Below are 8,449 nucleotides of genomic sequence, written 5' to 3'. Positions count from 1 at the left end.
ATATTTGAAGCCATCTCCATAGGAGGTTCTTTGATGCTCACCATCCTCTTTGAGATAGGCTGGTTGTGGCCAGGAGTTAACCTATCTTATTGTCAAGGAATCTTTAAAATAATTAAAACATCTTTAATTGCCATATTCTGTATATCTCTCAGTTTTTTGAAGACCTCATCTAACTATTTTACCTCATCTATCTATCGAATCATATCTATCTGTTAAACCTAGCACATTAGGTGATAAAAATAGACTAGTAATTGATATGACCATGATTTGATCAACTAATAATTACCTTGTGTTACTTAACTATATTATGCAGCTTGAAATAGCACTTTCAAATTATTGGCACTAAACCTTGTGTTATAATTGAGTTGTATGTCTACGATATTTCATATTAGAGTATAATATTTCCTTATGGTATGGAGGATGGAAGGAGGGGGAATGGGAAGATCCAAGTGAGGGGTTAACAACTGAGATGTAATCTGAATAAATTACTTAAACAAAAATTTTTTTAAACTAAAAAACAGTTTTTCCTTATGGTGTAGACATAGGATTAAGTTTCAGTCTCTGAAGGAGGCAGTCTTTAACTGCCTAGTTCCCAACTGCAGTTACTCAACTATGTCATCCATATCTCTTGCTGCCAGAACTCCACAAAACCCCAAACTGTGAACCTGACTGTGAGTGTGGATCAAGTATTCAGATGCATCCGTCTGTGGTGGTGGTTCATACTTTAACCCCAGCAGATAGATCTACCAGGTAGATCTGCTGAGAACTCTTGTTCATAAGTACTGCTTCCTCTGCATGAAGATTTATAGTATCCTTTGAATGGTTGCTTGATGGAAGGGATTTTGAGGCTTTTTTCTTATTCTAACACCTGGCCTGCACTAATATTATTACTATCATACTGAATTCTTTGCATTAACATAAAAAGTTTTCAATGAAACAAACCCTGAATGCTCAGAACTCTTCTGTTTCAGAGAAGACCCCTGTTTAGGGTCTGTTATTCAGTAGAAGGTAATTGCCTCTTACTTCTTTAAAATATTAATAATGTGTATTTTGTGCATAAAATGGGTGATTTATTTTATTTATAAACCTAGATATTACTCTAATAAAAATTATTGTTCCAAGATAATTAAGTAATGTTCAGTATGTTTGTATTGTCTGTGTGTTTCAGGTAAAAGATTAGATATGGAGGATACTTTATTAGTCAAAGATTTTTTCTACTTTTCTCAATCATGTGCATTAGAAACATCTTTTCTAACACCTGTTGTTATGTTCAGATTTATTGGTTTATTATAAAACAGACACAAAAACAAACCAAAACAAAAGTCACCCTAAAAGCATCAATGCCATTTTCCTTATATTTCTCTTAAAAAATTAAATCCATTGATCCCCCTTTTTGTTTTTGAAATATGAGAACAAAAATATTCTTTGTTTTGAAGAATGGCTCCTAGATTTTTCTTTCACTCTTTATTTTTCCTCCTAATTTGTGATTTTTTTTACCTGAATTATGATTTTCATTGTATTTCTTTTTACTTAAGCAAATCTTTTGATTATGCCCATAGTCAATATCTTGGTTATAGGAGAATTTATATTTTGAAATGGCAAACAATCTTACTTTGAGAGCTGAATGACTATATTGTTAACCCCTTACCTGTTTCTTTATCATGACCTTTCAAAGAAACTGGACCCCTAGTTTGCATTCTCTTAATGCTCAGTTCCCAACATTTCCTATTTGTCTGTGAATAAACTTCCTTAGACATTCTCTTGGAGATGATTTTGTCGTAGAACATTTATGTTTCAGAAGATATTACTCATTTCCTGCATCTCAAATTAGATTACATTTAGATTCCATATGGCTTAATACACTGAAAATAACACAGAAATCTTCATAATAATTTTCATTTGAAGAATTTTCTTTGATTTTTAAAAAAGAATTATTTCTTGTTATAATCCATTTTAAAGTCATTGGATTCTAGAAGACAGAACTTGTATACTGTGCAGAAGGTCAAATTATTGTACATTTGTACTGTACTTAAATTAATCACGGCCTGTTATTTTTCTTTGGAAGAAATTACCTTTCTGTGGCGTCAGCAATTAACTCAATTGCCAGGTAGATTATGATGAGTTTTGTTGTAACGACTTCCTAAATTTCAATTTGTCTTATAATGTTCAAAGTCATTCTATCTTTTCATGAATAAAAATATAGCCAATTCACCCAAAACCACTTAATTGTACAGACACACACACACACACACACACACACACACACACTTAAAAGTTACAGAAAATCTTAAATATCTAATTATATGGAAAAATGCTGAAATAAATGATGATGAAACATGAATTTAATTTGTATAATTAAGCTTTAATACCAAACCATGAAAGTATTTAATTATATATTGTGTTTCTAAATACTTGGTGTCTAAGACTATGAATCTTAATAAAGGGATGAAAATCAAGAATTAAAACTGGATCCAAAACTTACATATTTTCAAGCAGTACCCTGTCAAAACAGTAGTAAGACAGGGTAATAGAGACAGATATATTTAATTTTCAGTATTTATGGATTATTTTTGACAAACAATTAACTTTTGAGTCCTTCAAATAGGCATACTTCATTAAGTGCTGTAGAGTTTATTTTTGTTGTGTACAAAATTTCTTTTGCTTGTAACATCTAATATTGAATCTGTCATCTATCTGTCTGTCTATCTATATATCTACGTATCTATCTATCTACCTACCTATTATTTCCTCCAATAATAAAATCTTTTGATTTATCAAGCCCCCTGAATCCTCATTTCTAATGATGTAATTAATGATAGTGAAGTCATTCCATTACAGCCTCAGAATAGAAAAGTACAGATCTTGTACCAGTAACCCGGTGTTAATGTTCACATCTTTTGGGAAATGCTAAGAACATTACTTCCAAGGGATCTGAATCAGGACCTTTTAAAATACAAGCTTACTGACTGTGTCCCTTATCAATTTTATATGTGTATAACGTGAACTATGTAATGCCAACACCCCCTATCTCCCCATCTTCCCTATATGTAGTACCCATCTTCTAAACATGTCCCAACTATATATTCATTCCTGTCCTTTCTTTCCTTTTCTTGAGACACACAGCATTTAATAAGGATCATCTTTGTGACCATGGCTTTGAGATTACCTATTGGGTACTAGACCAATGAACTCTTCAGAGGGGAAGCAATTGGATATGATACATGCACGTAACCCCATAATTCTTGTATCCAAAAGTTCAAGCAGGGATGCGTAGGAGGCTTCAACATACAATAAACCATGGTAGATGTAGTCATGACCTTAAACCTATTTTAGCTGCTTCTAATGGGCCTTACACTAGAGTAGGTGGCATCATTTACTAATATTTAAGTACAAGTTTCAAAGCTTTCCCTTGAACTAAATTCAGTTAGACACAGGCAGAAATGCAAATTGGGAAAACATAGAATTCAAAGAAAGGAGATACCAATAGATATAATTTCTAAAAACAGATAAAAAGTTTCTCACCTATATATTTATTTTTCTGTTTGTTTATTTTTAATGTATTCACTTTCCATCCCAATTGTAACTACCTACTTTCTCTCCTCCCAGGCCCACCCTCCCTCCTCCCTCCTCCCTCCCTCTTCCCCTAGTCCTCAGAAAGGGGGAGACCTCCTCCCCTAACATATGATCCTAGACTATCAGGTCTCATCAGGATGGCCAGATTGCTCTTCCTCTGTGGGCTGGTATGGCTGCCACACCCGGGGAAAGTGCTCAATGAATGGGCAACAGGGTCCATGCTAGACTCAGCCCCTACTCCCCATATTATGTTGCTCACATGGAGACTGTGATGCCTATAGACTACATCTGAACAGGAGGTCTAGGTCCTCTCCATGCATGATCTTTGGTTGGTCCATCAGTCTCTGTAGATCCCCAGGGTCCAAATTTTTGGCTCTATGGTTCTCCTTGTAGAGTTCCTGACCTCTTCAAGTCCTTCTATCATCGAACTCTTCCCTAAATCTCCCTGTTCTCTGCCCCAAAGTTTGGCTATGTGTCTTAGCATCTGCTTAGATTCCCTGAATTCTCACCTATATGTAAAAGGGTGAGATGGCTTAATGGTGCAGTATATACTATTAAAGTAAACTTATAGAAAGAGGGAGCTTATCACATATTATCATCGAAATGGAAACAAATAAAATTTTATAAATAAAAGTATAATATGGCTGGGTGTAGTGGTGCATGCTTTTAATCCCAGCAGTCAGGAATCACAGAAAAGCAGATACCTGTGAGTTCAAGACCAGTCAGTACACCCAGGGCCCTATGTAACAGAGAAACCCTGTAACCCAAAACCAAAATAAATAAATAATAAATAATTAAACTACAATAGCAGCACATATGAAAAATATAACATGTTACATTACTTGTAGTTATAGAAACATAAGTACTGTGTATGCTCTAATCAAAAAGATGTATGTGAGAATAAAAGCTATACAGATTTTTAAAAGACCATATAAGTCATGGAAACTGAATAAAAATAAGTAAATGGCCCTTGGTTGGTGCATCAGTCTGTAGGTCCCTAGGGCCTGATTTTTTGGCTCTATTGTTCTCCTCTTAGAGTTCCTACCTCTTCAAGTCTTTCTGTCACCGAACTCTTCCCTAAATCTCCCTGTGCTTTCAAAAGTGTTGAAAGTAAAAATGATTAATGATGCCACCAATAAATAAGTCATATTCAAATTCAGCAAATAATATGTAAAACAAAAAAATTACAGAGAAAGAAATAACAAACATTCAAAGGATATAAGTAGTATTCTGAATGATGATTTTAAAGATGAGAGAGAGAGAGAGAGAGAGAGAGAGAGAGAGAGAGAGAGAGAGAGAGAGAGAGAGAGAGAAACAGAGACAGAGAGAGAAAGTGAAATGGCTGGAAGTAATAGAATTGTATTCATGTTACCTATCTTTCCAGAATAGAACACAAACACAGAATTGTTATCAACGACAACAGAACTTACAAAAGTATTTTATTTTGAGCTAGAGTCACTGCATATTCTCCTAGCCGCAGTTATCATGAAGACTGAAGTGGCCACCTCCTAGCCAGGCAGGACTTTTAGTGAAGGAATGGGGACACCAACCCTCCCACAAAACCTTTCACCCAAAATTTATGCTACTTACAATATGTGCAGAGATAACGATGGAACAGAGATTTGGGGGAATAGCCAATTAATGACTGACCCAACCTGAGACCCACCCAATAGGAAAGAGCCAACCGCAGACACTATTAATGACACTGCCAGGCTTGTAGACAGGAGCCTAGTCTCTAAGAAGCTCCACCCAGCAACAAATCAAAACAGATGCTGAGACTCACAGTTAAATATTAGGAACATAGAGAGTATTATGGAAGAGTGGGGGTAAGGATAGAACATCCATAAGGAGATAAGGACTCCTCAAGAAGATCAACAGAGTCAAGTAACCAAGGCCCATGGGAGCTCACAGAGACTGAAACACTAACCAAAGAGTATACATGGACTTGGCCTAGGCCTTCTACACATATGTAAGCAATGGGCAATTTTTTCTTCATGTGGATTCCCTAGCAAGTTGAGCAGGAACTGTTTCTGACCCAGACTCTGTTACCTGCTTTTGGATAGCTTCCTTATAATGGGGTTACTTTGTCTGGCCTCAGTGCTTAGTACTGATGTGACCTCATGTGTTTGGGTTGGTTTGGGGGCTCTTCCCTCTCTGAGGCAAAGAAAAGTGGGGAAAGGGGAAAAAGAGTGAGGGAATGGGACCAGGAAGAGGAGAGAGGGGGCTGTAATTGGGATGTAAAATGAATAAATAAACTTAATAAAATTGAAAAATTGTAATAAAAACTAAATTTTAAAATATAAAATAATCAAAATGATAAAATACAATTATCTGAATTGAGATTGAGTATAATTTAACTTCATAAAATAAAAAATAAAATACTAGAAATGAAATACAAAAAGTAATGAAGGTTTTAAAAATGGATAAAATAACTGAGCACAGTGGCGCAAGTCTGTAATCCCAGCAGTTGGGAAGCAAGGACAGGCAGATCTCTGGTCTGAGGCCAGCCTGGTCTACAAAGTGGGTCTAGGATAGCTAAGGCTACACAGATAAGCCTTAGCTTAAACAAAACAAAAAATGGATTCAATTTAGAATTCTTACATTTCTAATTGAATTATTTGTTTCTCTTATTTGGTTTTGTTCCATTGAGGCGTAATGCATAACATCACTAGTATTTGGGAAATTATCTGAACTGTATTTGCAGATCTTAAGAGAGAATACTTATGCTTTCAGTTTTGGTCTATTCCACTGATAGGATAATTAAAGTGGTGAACTACTAAATTTGAGGTTTTGGAGAAATGGCTCTGTGGTTATGACAGCTAACTTTTTCAGGCAATACAAGTAGATTCTCAGCACCAACAGTAAATCACAAGTGGCTGTAACTTTTATTTCAGGAAATTCAAAACCCTTTTCTGGCCTTTAGGGTATCTTTGCAGATATATGGATTCCATAAACACAGACAAGCACAAAATATATATGAAAATGAAGGTAAATAAATGATGGATGAATAGATTAAAATTTATTCAGGTATTACAAAATAAAATATTGAGATAATGACAGTTAAACACATCATTTATTAAAAATATTCAAATAAAAACAAATTTAAAATTTATAACCAAAGGCATATAGAGCAGTAAGATCTCATAGGACTGAGAATAAAACAGTGAAACTATGAATTATTTAATTAATTCTTTCATTAATCTAGGAGACAGAAAACTTAAAAGGAAGTAGTTAGGAAAAATATGCCAGAAAAATGGCCAACACACAAATGGAAGAATCCACAACTAAATTTTATTTATCTAATATCCTAGACTATTAATCATTTGAGATTTTTAGCTTGAAAGGAATTTTCATTTGAGGCTTAAAATAATGTCTCAATAATACTTGGATCACAAAGTCCATAGAACTTTGTCATTGATCAAATGTACTATATCATGATAACATCAAACTTTGTCAACATTAAGTATTTAAACATAACAGCCATAATATATCATCGACACATTAAAAAACCTTTAGATTGCTGATGCTTCTTTTTTGTACAATGAAATATTTATAAAATAAGTGATGAACAAGATAAAAAAGAAAATTAGATGTATTTCGTAAATGACAATACTAAGGGTCTCATGTAATATCAATCAATATTTTCATGTGTCTTCTTTTTTAATTTAATAAAAAAAAGAACACAAATTCATTAAATAGTTTATGCTACCTAGTTTTATATCAACTTGACACAGGCTATAGTTATCTAAATGAGGAAAATTCAATTCAGAAAATATCCTCATAAGGTCTGCCAGTATGGCATTTTTTAAATTAGTGAGTGATCGTGAAGGGCCCAGCCTAATGTGAGTAGTGTCATCTCTAGGATGGTGGTTCTGGGGTCTATAACAAAAAAGGCTGAGCAAGTCATAGGAGCAAGCCAATAAGCAGCACCCATTTATAACCTCTGCATCAGCTCCTGCCTCCTGGTTCCGGGCCTGTTTTGAGTTTCTATCTGACTTCCTTCAGTGGTGAACTATGGATATGGAAGCATAAGTCAAACAAATTTTCCTCAGTTGGGAGGCGAGGCCACGCATCTTTAATCCCAGCTCTTGAGAGGCAGAGACAGGTGAATCTACATAAGTTTGAGGCCAGCTTGGTCTACAGAGTGAGTGCCAGGACAGCCAGAACTGTACACAGAGTAGCCGTGTCTAATAGAATCGAAAACAAACAAACAAACAATCAATCAATGAAACAATCTCTCTTCTCCTCCACTTGCTTTTGGTCATGGTGTTTCTTGCCAGCAATAGTAACCCATTATAAGAGACAGTTAAATTTTGTTTCATGCCACCTGAAACGATCCATTTGTAGTTTTGATTTTTCTTTGTGTTTGAATGTGTATCAAACCATATGATTACCTGCATTTCTAATAATCATTATAAAATAATATCTTATTCTTGAATATGTTGACATCTGACCTAGGCCCTCTGCATATGTGTTATAGCTGAGTAGCTTGATATTGTTGTGGGACTCCTAACAGTGGGAGCACGGCCTGTCTTTGACCCCTTTGCCTGCTTGTGGGACCCTTCCCCTCTTACTGAGTTGCCTTGTCAAGCCTTAATGTGGTGACATGTGCCTGGTCTTGTTGTAGTTTGTTATGACATGTTTGCTTGATGTCCCTAGGAGGCCTGCTCTTCTTTGAGGTGAGACGGAGAACAGGTTGGATCTGGTAGGAAGATGCTAGTGGGAGGTAAGAGAGGGGAAACTTCAGTCAAGGTATAAACTATAAGAAAATAATAAAATTTTAGTTACTCCAAATTGATATGCTACCTTTTAAAAAATATGATAAAGCATGAATGTAGTTCCTCACTACCACAAATTATGCATTTTAGAGAATAGC

Source organism: Acomys minous (genome assembly GCF_964271855.1).
Source record: "Acomys minous genome assembly, chromosome: 18".
NCBI lineage: Eukaryota > Metazoa > Chordata > Mammalia > Rodentia > Muridae > Acomys > Acomys minous.
This window is presented reverse-complemented; position numbering follows the sequence as displayed.